Below are 16,163 nucleotides of genomic sequence, written 5' to 3' on the forward strand. Positions count from 1 at the left end.
TACCTGCTTACCATTTTTCATATCTCATTACGCTAACTCACTCTCTGACTTATAATATCGGAGTATTCTCTTCTGGTTACCCCACCACCCCACTGTCGTTAAGTTCATTTATCTTTACATTGCTGCCTGGGTGACCTTTTTAAACTATATTTGTGAAGATCTAAGTCATCTCCTCATTTAGAGGATCACCATTGCCTGAGGACACAGGTCATGTTCTAGGAAGGCACATGTTTGGTGTGGTTCTCACAGATCCTCCCGTTTTCACTCTCCATCCTGGTTCCGTTAGCTGTTTTGCCGTTTTACCACATCATTTTGCTTCCCCTATTTGCCATCCTGCATGTCTAGAAATTCTTCACACCTTCTGTGTGTACTTTGTCTGCCTTTCAATATCCAGTCCTATCTTTGTAACATTTTTGGAGTTTCCCAGTGAGAATGGACTGTTCTCTCCTCGTGCCCTTACTGTACTTTATGCAGTTTATTTGTACACCTGATGACTTATCCCTTTCTCTACTTATTTGTTTCCATACATCTAATCTCCTGCTTGAATATTGGGAGGAATCTGCCTTGGATTTATATGTTGTGCTTTGTCCCACAATAGTGCCCATGATTTGGCTGACACAGTAAATGTTTATTGTCTGACTGAGAGAGTGGATCAATGAGTAAATAAATACAATGTGTTCTGAAGTGGGATTTTTTTCCTTTTTTTTTTTACAGGAGGAGATAGCAAAGCCAGCAACTGCAGAAAAGGAAAATGGTATTGGTGTTATTGAAAATGCTCCACGAGAGCAAAAAAATAATATCAATTTTACTGTAATGCACGAAAATAGCACAATTGGTAAGTTAGCGAATATCATTGAAAGTTTCCCACACCTAAATGCTGTTACAAAGACACCAGTTAAAGTATGTGGATCCAAATGTAACAACCATTTCTTTTAAATATTATTCTTTTGCTGTTTTCCTTCATAGTACCTATTTTTGTTCTTTAAACTCCATCAAAGCTGAAACAATTTTTTGTTATTTTTATTTCATTGATATAAAAATGAATGGCAAGAAACTTGTACATGTATTTCGAATACACAGTGAAACGTATTCTCATGAATGACATTTTACAGATAAGAGGTGCTTGTTAAGATCTGGACCAAAGGAAGATGAAGAATCACCTTGGGATTCGGATGATGAGGTACTGTGTCCTGGTGCTGTTGTTCCACTGTTAAAACCTCAGCACTGAGTGATGTTAAATGCTAAAGAGGGGTGATCTGACTTTTTAATTCTTGCCTCCGCATATGCGTATGAGGAATTATTGTCTTAGGAATTTAAGCTCGCAGTTAAGAAAATAATTCTGTGCTAAGTATATGTCAGCTGCCTAGTATAATTCTGCTAGTTTGCAGCATACATTTAAGAAGGCAGTACACTGTAGTGCAAAATGTGAGGCTTAGAGGGGACAAGGACTCAGTTGGGGCTCTGAAGTATGTTGATCCACAACCTAAAGAATCATTCCGGTTGAACCCATAGCCCAGTGTAAGACTGTATGGTACATGTGGATTTGGGAAAGGCCTAATGAGAGGTACCGAGAGAGAAAGAGTTGGAGTATAATTATTTTCCAACATGGAACTTCAAAAGATAATGCCTGAAAGGTGAAGATTTTAATGTTTGGATTGTCAAGTAAAGATGTTCAAGGAACAGTACAGGAGAAGGAAGTGTATTTGGAATAAGAAATATGTAGGACTATGGATGTAGTTGGTTTGGTGATATTTTGATGGGTAGAATTCATTTTCAAAAATAGAATGCATTGAATATATTTGTGGCTGCCATGCTTTTACAAGGGTAAGTATCAAATAATGAGAATGTATAGTAAGGGCACAACTGTGGAAAGAGATGGGAAGGGCTGGACCTCTTCCATAGAAACAGCTGTTTCACAGTGGTACCGGGACTGAGTGGATGTCAGATGATATGTCAGTATCCTTGTTATGTCACTTACTGTAGTAGTCATGGAATCTGTAGGAATTGCCAGGGCTCTGTCAGCCTTGATGGTCAGGGGAGGGGAGAGGGAGGAAGAGAAGGTAGAGGAGAAGAGTATAAAAGGATGAGATCTGTCATTCTTCAACCCTGAGTCCCAATGGTTTCTGACATGCTGTGCAGTCCTCTCACCTGTAGGCATCCTGCACAGAATGTGGCAGCTGTAGGATCCCTTAGTTTCCCTTGGACTCACTGTTCCCCTGTGACTGCTGTAGTCTGAGTGGGTTGGGCAGAATGTTTGTGTCCATTCCAGTGAAATGAAAACTAAAGGGCCGAATCTCCCTGGGCAGGACAAAGGCACTCAATTCAATCAAAAGCAGTACAGTGGCTGCCAAGTGGGGTCTGTGCTGTGGTGAGGGAGAAGGACCTTCAGAGTGCCATCAGCCTTGGTCTCTGTGCTAGAGAAGCTCTCATTCCCTGAGAGCAGCAGCGCTTATTGTCCTGAGGGTAGAGGAGCTGTCTGACAGTTTGGGAGCCTGCAGACTGCCAGCAGTGTGAGGGGAGGAATAGCTAACCTCCCCACCTTACCATTCCATGAGGCTCCCAGTTCCTCTGGGGACTCTCGCTTCCAGAATCTTGTTCCTTCTTGTTCTGCCCTGCGATATCTTCCCATGGGATATGTGGTGGGTTCCGGCACTCTTTCCCCAGAATTACACCTGGGGTGTGCCTTGTTATCCAAAACTTTCTGCTCTTTCTCCCAGGATCCAGTGCCCAATGTCTCCAGTCAGCCATTCTGCCTGTATCCCCTCTATGCTGTTTCTAGTGAGGGTTTCTAAAGGTATCTTTAATAGATGACACCATCACGAGCCACACAGGACTGTTTAGAATTCTGTTTACTCATTTTTCCTCAAGGCTGAAATTGATGGAACACTTTTGTTTTCATTTTTCTTTCTCCACACAGGTAGTGGTAGGTGACCATGTTTCACTACTTGAATGTGTCATTTTATAGGAGTAAAACTAAAGTCTATGGAAGTGGAGACAAAAAGTAACTGTGGAGTTGAAGACAGCATTATTACAGATGTGCTATGAACACAAATATCTGTCATATGTCTTACTGTTCTGAATGTCTTTTCTTTCTTGATTTATATCATAAACCATAGACTGGGAATGTCTCTTCTTTTGTTTGAGTGTTTGTCCATACTCCCTCACCTTGTGAAATGGTTTTACTTCCACCTATATTTTTCTTGTAGAAGACATTTCTTCAGTGTCTCTCCTTTCATTCCCTCTCTGTCTCCATATTTAGTTACAGCTTTCTATTTAGTAGCTATGTGTGCCTTTTATCCATCCATCATTGCCCAATAGTGATTATTCCTGTTTCTTTCTTTCTTTCTTTCTTTCTAAAGCTTTGAGTGGATACAATCATGTGTTTTTAGCTTTTTGACAAACACAAGAGAAGCAACTTTAAGTATTTGCAAGGTCCACCCTTTTTCATAAGTTATTAATGCAGACTATACGTCCCTTTTTCCCAGACAAGGAATAATTCATAGAAATATAAATACTCTGAACACATTGCAAAATATAACACATAATTAACGTAAGTTCCCTAATGTTACTTATTTCAAGAATGCTGTAAACTACCTGGGAAAATATTTGTCCTAGGTTATTCTTGTTATGAAAAGAATCTAATGGATATCATAATGTTTGCATAATAATGAACTAGCAATAAGGGGAGTGATGTTTTGAAGATGTCTGTATGAGCTCTCCTAATCCTTTCCCCCTGAGAAGATGTAGGTCTGTAAATCAGAGAATTGAGGGGTGAGTAAAACCTGTATCATAGATCATGTAAGGTGATATCTCTTTAAGGCTAGTGAGATTTTTTAATCAATTATTAAGTTTTGACTCTTCTGTTTCTTGCTTTCGGTTTCTAACTTAACATTGGGCCTGTCCATAACTTACCTAGGTCATTTATCTTATTGTTTGATATAATCTTGGCAGCTGTTTTAGTTCTTTTGGAAAATAAGGAGAGAGAAATAAATAAGCCTTCCATTGGATCTATTTTTTTTAAATTTTTTTTATTTCAGCATATTATGAGGGTACAGATTTTAAGGTTTCAATAAATGCCCATTTCCCCCCTCCCCCCACAAGTCTGAGTCTCCAGCATGACCATTCCCCAGATGGTGCACATCTCACTCATTATATATGTATATACCCACCCCCTCCCCCCTGCCCAATACCCTATTACTGCAGTACCTATGTGACCACTTAGGTGCTGTTCAGTTAATACCAATTTGCTGGTGAGTATATGTGGTGCTTGTTTTTCCATTCTTGGGAAACTTCACTTAATAGTACGGGTTCCAGCTCTAACGAGGAAAATATAAGATGTGCTATATCACCATTGTTTCTTAGAGCTGAATAGTACTCCATGGTATACATATACCACATTTTATTAATCCATTCTTGGATTGATGGGCACTTGGGCTGTTTCCACAGCCTTGCAATTATGAATTGTGCTGCTATAAATATTCGAGTGCAGGTGTCTTTTTTGTAGAGTGTCATTGGATCTTTTGGGTAGATGCCCAGCAATGGGATTGCTGGATCAAATGGTAGATTCACTTGTATCGCTTTAAGGTATCTCCATATTGCTTTCCACAGAGGTTGAACTAATTTGCAGTCCCACAAGCAGTGTAGGAGTATAGAATTTTTTTATTTCCATCTTGATTTCTTCATTTATGAAGTAATCATTTAGTAGGAGGTTGTTTAATTTCCACGTTTTTGTGTAGAAATGTGTGTTTCTATTAGGGTTGATTTCTACTTTTATTCCACTGTGATCTGAGAAGGTACATGGTATGATTTCTATTTTTTTAAATTTCTTGAGATTTACTTTGTGTCCTAGGATATGGTCAATCTTAGAGAATGTGCCGTTAGCTGATGAGAAGAACGTATATTCAGTGGATTGTGGGTAGAATGTCCTGTAGATGTCAGTCAGACCCAGTTGTTCCAAGGTTTTGTTTAAGTCCATTATTTCTTTATTAATTTTCTGTTTGGAGGATCTGTCTCGTGCCATCAGTGGGGTGTTGAAATCTCCGGTGATTATGGAGTTGCTATTAATCAATTTGCTTAGGTCCAGTAAGGTTTGCTTTATGAAACTGGGTGCACCTAAGTTGGGTGCATATATATTTAAAATTGTTATCTCTTCTTGTTGTACTGTGCCCTTCACCATTATATAATGACCCTCTTTGTCTTGCACTACTTTTGTTGGTTTAAAAACTAAATCGTCTGAAATTAGAACTGCCACACCAACCTTCTTTTGGTTTATACTTGCCTGGAATACTGATCTCCACCCTTTTACTTTTAGTCTATATGCATCCTTGCAGGTTAGATGTGTTTCCTGAAGACAGCATATACTTGGCCTGTATTTTCTTATCCATTCAGCCAGCCTATGTCTCTTGAGTGGAGAGTTTAAGCCATTCACATTTATTGAGAGAACTGATAGGTAAGGTAGATTACTGTTCATTCTGTTGGGTTGGATGTTGTTGCTTTGATTTCTCTCTTGAGGCATTGTATTATCTGGCCTTTAATATCTTTGTGTTTTGGTTGTTTTTATATTCGTGAGTTTTTATGATGGTGTTCTGTGCGTAACACTGTTTTGAGTACTTCTTGTAGGGCTGGTCTTGTCTTGGTGAATTCTCTGAGACTTTGCTTGTCTGAGAATGTCTTTATTTCTCCTTCATATATGAAGCTTAGTTTTGCAGGGAATAAGATTCTAGGGTGGGCATTGTTTTGTTTCAGAAGAGTGAGAATGGGGCCCCAGTCTCTCCTTGCTTGTAAAGTCTCAGTAGAGAAGTCTGGTGTTATTCCAATTGGCTTTCCCTTGTATGTCACTTGCTTCTTTTGTCTTATAGCTCTTAGAAGGGCCTCTTTAGTTGATATTTTGGTCAGTCTGATGACTGCATGTTGTGATGTCTTCCTGTTTGCATTGAATCTCCCAGGGATCCTCTGAGCTTCTTGAACTTGTATATCGAGATTTTGAGCAAGGCCTGGGAAATTTTCCTCTATCATATCTTCAAATAGCTTGTCCAACCCTTGGGTGTTGTCTTCTTCCCCTTCTGGTAACCCTATGACCCTCACATTAGGTTTCTTCACATAATCCCACATCTCTTGTAGGGTTTGCTCTTTTCTCTTGTTTCTCTGTTCTATCTCTGTGACGGTTTTATTTAGTTGGAGGGTGTTATCTTCAATCTGTGAGATTCTTTCTTCTGTTTGATCTACCCTGTTCTTGAGACTTTCCACTGTATTTTGTAGTTCCCTGAATTGATTCTTCATTTCCAGGAGTTTGGTTAAACTTTTCTTCATTGTGTCTATTTCTTTTTCCAGGTCCTGGAGGCTTTTTGTGGTTTCTTTGTGTTGGTTATTGAGTTGTTGTTGCAGCTCGGTGAGTGTTCTTATGATCCACAGATGAAATTCCTCTTCTGTCATTTTGGTTGCCTGATTTTGGTTGGTGCCCATTTCTAGGGGGCTGGGGCTCCTCTTTGGGGGAGAGTTTTCCGTTTGGTTCTTCTTATTTCCTGAGTTCCTTCACTGATTTCTTCCCATATCGATCAGTTGTTGTTTCTTTTCTTTAGGTTTTTGTTTGGGTATTCACAAGCCTTGTTTAGTTTCTGAGGCGTTAGGTGGTGTCTGTGGGTGAGATTCGACCACTCCCTGTATAATGAGTCAGTGGGTGCCGTGAAAAGGCTGTGCAGGATGCCGTCCCTGTCAGTAGGTGGCGCTTGCTTGGAGGAACAGGCTATCCTGTTGATTTTGTGTCCTGTTATCAGCTCTTGTTCTCGTTGGAGCTGGGTTGGGTAAGCCTGCCCTCAGGCACCACCAATGCCATTAGCAGGGGTCAAAATTCCGTCTCTGCTTCCAGGAAAAGCTGTCAGGGCAGGGCTGGAATCGTCCCGCTCAGCCAGAAAGTCTGCTTGTGGTGGTGGGGCTGTCTGAGACCCGCAGTCTGGAGCGGGCCTCGCTTCTTTCCACCCTCCCCAACTCCGCAGCTACTCCTGGGCCTCGGCCAGCAGGCCAGATCACAAGCCACCAGGCCTCTCCAGGCTGTGATGCTGGCGGGGAGGTTCCCTGCATAGGAACGCCACCTGGGCTGGGCTCACGGCCTCCCTTTGGGGGGAGGGTTGCCCTCTAGGACACTGATCTGTCCCTGGAGGCACACACACCTCAGCAGGCTGTTCACAAATATCCCTTCTGTGCCTCGGGCAATGCTAGACCTCGGTGCACGGGACCTGGTCTGCGGGTCCGACCTCTGGGTCCCAGAGTTCAAACTGTATCCCCACCAGGGAGAGGAGTTCTGGTCCCAAGTCACCCACAGGGAGCCCAAGCTGTGTCTGTGTCTCTCAGCCTCTGAGTCGGCACCGTTCTCCTGGGAACACCGTGCCAGCAGCACCTGGGAGGGCGGGCGGGTAGGGACTCACAGTCTGAGTTCCCCTTAGTCAGCTGTAGGGTCCCAAAAGGGAAGGTCCCATTCTCTGGAGGTGCCTCTGGCTGGTGGCTGTATTGTCTCTCTGGGCAGCCACGGGTAGGGTCGGCAGAGAGGAGAAGGAGGCAATATGGCGCCTGCCGCGCAGCTCGGGTCTGTGCACACGGAGGTGCCCCAAGGGATTTGGGAGTGTGGTGCCGTGTCCGCTACAGGCTCACCACTAGCTGGCGGCGGCTGTCTCTGGGCTGGCATCCACAGGTCTCTCCACCCGCTGGGGAGCCCACCAGCATTCCCAAATGCAGGGGAGGGGAAAGGTGATTTATCCACCTACCCTTCCCGCTGGTCTCCGGGCTGCTCCGGCAGTCTCAGCTTCCAGTTCTCCTCCGCAGCCTTCTTCCGTGGAGTCTCCTGGTGTATCAGGTAACCCTCCTTCCGGCCCTCGTCTGCTGTATGCTCGCCTTCTTGCTTCTTTTTTCTAATTTCTGCTAGAATCTGTCTTTTCTGCAGAGACACTCTTTCTGGCAGTGTTTCTCGTCCTCCATCTTGATCCTCCTCCCATTGGATCTTTTTATTAATTAAAAGGAAAATGTGAGGTTATATAAAGGCGGTTCTCAATCTGTTTTGATGAAATGAAGGCAGAAATTTTGAGCCACAGCCCTCTTAGAAATACATGCAGCGATTACTTCTTTCTGGAGTTATTCTGATTTGTCTTGTGGTAATAATATGTGTATGTAATGGCTGCCTGTATATACACAGGCAGTGTGACCTTAAACAAGATTGGTGCTTGCTTGCTCACATAAACTACCATTTATCATACAAACATGCTGAAGATATGGTTTCCAGTAGAGTATACAAAATCATCTCTGGATGATGGTTTCTTACGTTTAAAAATATCTCCTGCAAAGGGTACCCTTTATATTATTCTCAGGAAGCTTTATGGACTTTAGTATTCATAGTTGTTCCACCTGGCGCTTAGAGTGATTCTGCTCTAAACCTCAGAAATTCTGCACGTTTGACATTTCAGTCGAATTCCTCTGTCTTCCTCCGAATATTGGGTTCTGTTTGACAATCATAGATGTGTCTGAAGATTTTAAATCTCCAACTAGAATAATCATGGCTTTATTTTCTTGATACCAGATGCTCTCTCTGATTCTTAACTGATAGCCTATCTTGCATAAAGAGAATATTAGAGCTATTATTATGTCCTTTACCTGGGCAGAAGAAAAACCATGTGAAATTCAATATAGGGTTTCATGTTTCCTTCATACATTATAGTAGTATTTAAACATGCCTCCTAATTCTGTAAGCACACAAATGGAGAAGGAGGTCTTCTACAGTTTAAAACTTTGAAGATAATTTTTGCCAAGGAATCCTCTTGAATTGGTTTTTTTAATCAGCGTTTTAGAATCGAATCATTTCATTGCTTTAAAAATGCATATCCTGGCAATTTTCTGGAAGCAAATATTTGTGTATATAAATAAAAATATATTTTATATCCTTGAGACAGACCCTGAGTTATGTATTTAAAAAATTGCATGCTGTATTTTATTTCTCTCCACTATTATAATTTTATTATTTCCAAGTTCTTTTTTTACATTATTGAATTCTACCAGTTTAGTGTATTTTTTTAAATAAAAATCATAGCATTACTTTATTTTATTTAATTTTTTTTTCTTTTTTTTTTATTTTAGCATATTATGGGGGTATAAGTGTTAAGGTTACATATATTGCCCATGCCCCCCAGCCCCTTCAGTGAGAGCTTCAAGCGTGTCCATCCCCCAAATGTTGCACATCTTACTCATTCTAGTTGTATATACCCATCCCCACCTCCCTCCTCCCACCCTCCCGACACCCGGTAAATATTACTCCTATATGTCCACTTAGGTGTTTATCCATTAATACCATATGCTGGTGAATACATGTGGTGCTTGATTTTTATTCTTGAGATACTTCACTTAGTAGAATGGGTTCCAGCTCTATCCAGGAATATACAAGAGGTGCTATATCACCATTGTTTCTTAAAGCTGAGTAGTACTCCATGGTATACATATACCACATTTTATTAATCCACTCATCAATTGATGGGCACTTGGGTTGTTTCCACAGCTTTGCAATTGGGAATTGAGCTGCTATAAACATTCGAGTGCAGGTGTCTTTTTCATAAAGTGACTTTTGATCTCTGGATAGATGCCCAGGAGCGGAATTGCTGGATCAAATGGTAGATCTACTTGTATTGCTTTGAGGTATCTCCATCTTGCTTTCCACAGAGATTGAACTAGTTTGCAGTCCAACCAGCAATGTAGGAGTGTTCCTCTGCATCCACACCAGCATTTGTTGTTTGGGGACTTTATGATAAAGGCCATTCTCACTGGAGTTAAGTGATACCTCATTGTGGTTTTGATTTGCATTTCCCTGATGATTAGAGATGTTGAACATTTTTTCATATATTTGTTGGTCATTATTCTGTCTTCTTTTGAGAAGTTTCTGTTCATGTCCTTTGCCCATTTTTTGATAGGGTTGTTTGATTTTTTCTTGCTGATTTTCCTGAGTTCTAAATAGATTGTAGTTATCAGCCCTTTATCAGATGTGTAGCTTGCAAATTTTTCTCCCATTCTGTGGGTTGTCTGTTTGCTCTCTTGACAGTTTCTTTGGCTGTGCAGAAGCTTTTTGTTTTGATTTGGTCCCATTTGTTTATTTTTGTTCCTGTTGTGATTGCCTTTGGGGTCTTCTTCATAAATTCTTTGCCTAGGCCAGTCTCTACAAGAATATTTCCAACGTTTTCCTCAAGAATTCTAATAGTTTCACACCTAAGGTTCAAGTTTATTACCCAGCTGGAGTTGTTTTTTATGAGAGGTGAAAGGTGTGGGTCTTGTTTCAGTCTTCTATGTGGCTATCCAGTTTTCCCAGCACCATTTATTGAATAAGGATTTTTTTTCCCCATTGTATGGTTTTGTCTGCTTTGTGGAAGATTAGTTGACTATATGAGGATAGTTTTATGTATGGATTCTCTGTTCTGTTCCACTGGTCAATGTCCTTGTTCTTTTGCCCGTGCCAAGCTGCTTTAATGACTATAGCCTCGTAGTCTAGTTTGAAGTCTGGTAAATTGATACCTCCTATTTTGTTTTTGTTGCCTAGGATTGATTTTGCTATACGGGGTCTTCTCTGGTTCCATATGAAGCGTGAAATTATTTTTTTATATCTGTGAAAAACGATGATGGTATTTTGATAGGGATTGCATTGACTCTGTAGGTCACTTTGGGTAGTATAGACATTTTAACAATGTTGATTCTGCCGACCCACGAGCATGGTATATTCTTCCATCTGTTTATGTCCTCTGCTATATCCTTCCTCAGTGTTTCATAGTTCTCCCTCTAGAGGTCTTTTACCTCCCTAGTTAAATATATTCCAAGGTATTTTATTTTGTTTGTTGCTATTTTGAAGGGAATTGCGTCTTTGATTTGGTTCTCACTTTTACTATTGTTGGCATATATGAATGCCTCTGATTTCTGTATATTGATTTTGTATCCTGAGACTTTACCAATTTCATTTATCAGATCAATAGTCTCATGGGTGAATCCTTGGGGTTTTCTAGGTAAAATATCATGTCACCAGCAAAGGGTGAGTGTTTGACCTTTTCTGCTCCCATTTGGACGTCCTTAATTCCACTCTCTTGTCTGATTGCTATAGCGAAGACTTCCAACACTATGTTGAACAGAAGTGGACATAGTGGACAACCTTATCTTTTTCCAGTTCTAAGCGGGAATGCTTTCAATTTTTCCCCATTCATTATGATATAGGCTGTGGGTTTGTCATATATGCTTTGTATCATTTCTAGGTAAGCCCCGTCTATGCCTATTTTGTTGAGCGTTCTTATCATAAAAGGGTGTTGAATTTTGTAAAATGCCTTTTCTGAGTCTATTGAGAGGATCATATGGTCTTTGTTTTTGCTTCTGTTTATATGGTGAATTACATTTATAGATTTGCATATGTTGAACCATCCCTGTATCCCTGGGATGAAGCCCACTTGGTTGTGTTGGATTATTTTCTTGACAAGCACCTAGATTCAATTGGCTAGGATTTTGTTGAGAATTTTTGCATCTATATTCATAATGCATATTGGTTTGTAGTTTTCTTTTTTTGTTGCATCCTTTCCTGGTTTTGGTATCAGGATTATGTTCGCTTCATAAAATGTGTTGGGGAGAATTCCATCCTTCTCGATGTTGTGGAATAATTTCTGCAGGATAGGCACCAGTTCTTTGTAGGTGTGGTAAAATTCAGGTGTGAAACCATCTGGTCCAGGACTTTTCTTTTTAGGAAGGTTTTTATTGCTGTTTCAATTTCAGTACTTGATATTGGTCTGTTCAGGAATTCTATTTCTTCCTGGTTGAGCCTAGGGAGGCTGCGTGTTTCTAGAAATTTGTCCAATTCCTCTACATTTTCCAGTTTGTGTGCATAGAGGTTTTTGTATTTATTTATAAATTATATCTTATATCTCTGTGGCATGAGTTGTAATTTCTCCTTTATTGTTCCTGATGGAGCTTATTAGAGATTTTTCTTTTCTGCTTTTCATTAGTCTGGCCAAGGGTGTGTCAATTTTTTTATTTTTTCAAAGAACCAACTTTTTTTTTTATTAATCTTCCGTATAGTTTTCCTGTTGTCAACTTTATTTAGTTCTGATTTGATCTTAATGATTTCACTTCTTCTGCTGGGTTTGGGGTTGGTCTGTTCTTCTTCAAGCTCTTTGAGACGATTCATTAGGTTGTCTATTTGTGATCTTTTCCACTTTTGGATATAGGCATTTATTGAAATAAACTTTCCTCTCAGGAGTGCTTTAGCTGTGTCCCACAGGTTTTGGTAACTTGTGTCACCTTTGTCGTTTAGTTCAAAGAATCTTCTGATTTTCATCTTGGTTTCCTTGTTTATGAAGTGATCATCCATCAGAAGGTTGTTTAGTTTCCATGGCCTTGTGTAGAAATTAGGACTCCTGTTTGGATTGATTTCTGCATTTATTCCATTGTGGTCTGAAAAGATACATGCTATAATTTCTATTTTTTTAAATTGTTTGAGACATGCTTTGTGTCCTAGGATATGGTCAATCTTAGAGAATGACCCAAGAGCTGATGAGAAGAACATATACTCAGTGGTTTTGGGGTGGAATGTCCTGTAAATGTCAGTCAGGCCCATTTGTTCTAGAGTTCTGTTTAAGTCCATTATTTCTTTGTTGATTTCCTGTTTGGAGAATCTGTCCTGCGCTGTCAGTGGGGTGTTAAAGTCTCCAACTATTATGGTGTTGCTGTTTATCCATTTGTTTAGATCAAGTAGAGTTTTCTTTATGAATCTGGGTGCACCAAGGTTGGGTGCATATATATTTAGGATTGTTATGTCTTCTTGTTGAACTGTACCCTTCACCATTATATAGTGACCCTCTTTGTCTTGTATTACTTTTGTTGATTTAAAGACTAGGTTATCTGTAATCAGCACCGCCACGCCAGCTTTCTTTTGGCTTCCGTTTGCTTGAAGTATTGTTCTCCCCACCTTTACCTTTAGTCTAATTGCATCCTTGCAGGTTAGATGTGTTTCCTGAAGGCAGCAGATACTTGGCTTGTGTTTTCTTATCCATTTGTCCAGCCTATGTCTCTCTCTGTGGGGAGTTCAAGCCATTCACATTTATTTTTCATTTTATTTTTTTTTCAACCTTTTTTTAATATTTCATCATATTATGGGCGTACAAATTTTAAAGTTTCAAAAAATGCCTTTTCCCCCATTCCGTCCAAAAGTTTGAGTTTCCAGCATGACCATCCCCCAGATGTTGCACATCTCACTCATTATGTATGTATATACCCGCCTCTCTCCACCCTCTTACCTGTCCAATACCCTATCACTGCATTACCTGTGTGTCCACTTAGGTGCTGCTCAGTTAATACCAGTTTTCTGGTTGAGTACATGTGGTGCTTGTTTTTCCATCTGGGGTTACTTCACTTACTAGTATGGATTCCAGCTCCTACGCGGAAAATATAAGATGTGCTATATCGCCATTGTTTCTTAGAGCAGAATAGTACTCCATGGTATACATATACCACATTTTATTAATCCATTCTTGGATCGATGGGCAGTTGGGTTGTTTCCACAGCGTTGCGATTATGAATTGTGCTGCCATAAACTTACGAGTGCAGGTGTCTTTTTTGTAGAGTGTCATTGGATCTTTTGGGAAGATGCCCAGCAATGGGATTGCTGGATCAAATGGTAGATTCACTTGTATGGCTTTAAGGTATCTCTATATTGCTTTCCAAAGAGGTTGGACTAGTTTGCAGTCCCATCAGTGGTGTAGGAGTGTTCTTCTCTCCCTGCCTCCATGCCAGCATTTGTTGTTTGGAGACTTTTTGATAAAGGCTATTCTCACTGGAGTTAAGTGATACCTCATTGTGGTTTGATTTACATTTCCCTGATGATTAGAGATGTTGAGCATGTTTTCATATGTTTGTTGGCTATACTTCTGTCTTCTTTAGAAAACTTTCTTTTCAAGTCATTTGCCCACTTTTTAATAGGGTTATTTGAGTTTTTTTCTTACTGATTTTTGTGAGTTCTAAGTATATTCCAGTTATCAGCCCCTTATCGGATGTGTAGGATGCAAAAATTTTCTACCATTTTGTAGGTTGTCTGTTTACTTTCATGACTATTTCTTTGGCTGTACAGAAGCTTTTTAGTTTGATCATGTCCCATTTATTTATTTTTGTTGATGCTGTGATTGCCTTTGGGGACTTCTTCATAAACTCTTTGCCTAGGCCGATGTCTAGGAGAGTGTTTCCAAGATTTTCCTCTAGAATTCTAGTAGTTTCATCCTTAGGTTTAAGTCTGTTATCCAGCGTGAGTTGATTTTTGTGAGAGGTGAAAGGTGTGGGTCCTGGTTTAGCCTTCTACAAGTGGCTATCCAGTTTTCCCAGCACCATTTATTGAAAAGGGATTCTTTTCCCCAGCGTATGTTTTTGTCTGCTTTGTCAAAGATTAGATGGCTATATGAGGATGGTGTTATATCAGGATTCTCACATCTGTTCCACTGGTCAATATTCCTATTTTTGTGCCAATATCATATCAATTTAATTACTACAGCTTTGTAGTATAGTTTGATATCTGGCATATTAATACTTCCCATTTTGTTTTTGTTGCCTAGAATTGCTTTTGCTATTCGGGGTCTTCTTCGGTTCCATACGAAGCATAAAATTATTTTTTCTATATCTGTGAAGAATGCTGATGGGATTTTAATAGGTATTGCATTGAATCTGTAGATCAGTTTGAGTAGTATAGACATTTTGATGATGTTGAGTCTGCCAATCCACGAGCATGGTATGGATTTCCATCTGTTTACATCTTCTGCTATTTCCTTCCTCAGTGTTTCATAGTTCTCCCTATAGAGGTCTTTTACCTCCTTGGTTAAGTATATTCCTAGGTACTTTAATTTCTTTTTTGCCATTGTGAAGGGAATTGAGTCTTTGATTTGGTTCTCAATTTGATTGTTGTTGGCGTATATGAATGCCTCTGATTTCTGTGTATTGATTTTGTATCCTGAGACTTTACTAAATTCATTGATCAGTTCCAGGAGTTTCTTGGTTGAATCTTTGGGGTTTTCTAAATATAGTATCATATCATCAGCAAATAGTGAAAGTTTGATCTCTTCTGCCTCTATTTGGATACCTTTAATTCCACTTTCCTGTCTGATTGCTGTAGCTAGGACTTCCAGCACTATGTTGAATAGAAGTGGAGATAGTGGGCAGCCTTGTCTGGTTCCAGTTCTAAGTGGGAATGCTTTCAATTTTTCCCCATTCAGTATGATGGTGGCTATGGGTCTGTCATATATGGCTTGTATCATTTTTAGGTATGTCCCTTCTATGCCTATTTTCTTAAGTGTTCGTATCATGAAAGGGTGTTGAATTTTTTCAAAAGCTTTTTCTGCATCTATTGAAAGAATCATGTGGTCTTTGTTATTGCTTCTGTTTATGTGGTGAATTGCATTTATAGATTTACGTATGTTGAACCATCCCTGAATCCCTGGGATGAAGCCCACTTGGTCGTGATGGATTATTCTTTTGATAAGCATCTGGTTAGCTAGAATTTTGTTGAAAATTTTTGCATCTATCTTCATTAGGGATATTGGTCTGTAGTTTTCTTTTTTTGTTGCATCCTTTCCTGGTTTTGGTATCAGAGTAATATTTACTTCATATAAGGTGTCGGGGAGGTTTCCATGCTTCTGGATGTTGTGGAATATTTTCTGCAAGATAGGTACTATTTCCTGTTTGTAAGTGTGGTAAAATTTGGATGTGAAACCATCTGGACCGGGACTTTTCTTTTTAGGGAGATTTTTAATTGCTCTTTCTATTTCAGCTCTTGAGATTGGTCTGTTCAAGAAATCTATTTCTTCGTGGTTGAGCCTAGGGAGGCTGTGTGTTTCTAGAAATTTTTCCATTTCCTCCACATTTTCCAGTTTATGTGCATAAAGATTTTTGTAGTATTCATAAATTATATCTTGTATCTCTTTGGGATCAGTTGTGATATCTCCTTTTTTGTTCCTGATGGAGCATATTAGAGATTTCTCTTTTCTGCTTTTCATTATCCTTGCCAATGACGTGTCAATTTTGTTTATTTTTTCAAAGAACCAACTTTTTGTTTTATTAATCTCTTGAATAGTTTCTCTGTTTTCAATTTCATTTAGTTCTGATTTGATCTTGTTGATTTCACTTCTTCT

The 16,163-nt window shown here is 39.7% G+C and overlaps 1 long non-coding RNA gene across 1 annotated transcript in view; it reads left to right on the forward strand.

The window, feature by feature from the left end:
- Positions 1 to 16,163, forward strand: part of LOC142876394 (uncharacterized) — a 39,448-nt gene that overhangs the window by 18,248 nt on the left and 5,037 nt on the right. The window contains exon 3 of the long non-coding RNA XR_012923292.1: positions 715 to 1,180. This is a non-coding gene — a long non-coding RNA (uncharacterized LOC142876394). The remainder of the gene's footprint in view (positions 1 to 714; positions 1,181 to 16,163) is intronic.

The sequence above is a fragment of the Microcebus murinus genome, chromosome 15, assembly GCF_040939455.1.
Source record: "Microcebus murinus isolate Inina chromosome 15, M.murinus_Inina_mat1.0, whole genome shotgun sequence".
Classification (NCBI taxonomy): domain Eukaryota; kingdom Metazoa; phylum Chordata; class Mammalia; order Primates; family Cheirogaleidae; genus Microcebus; species Microcebus murinus.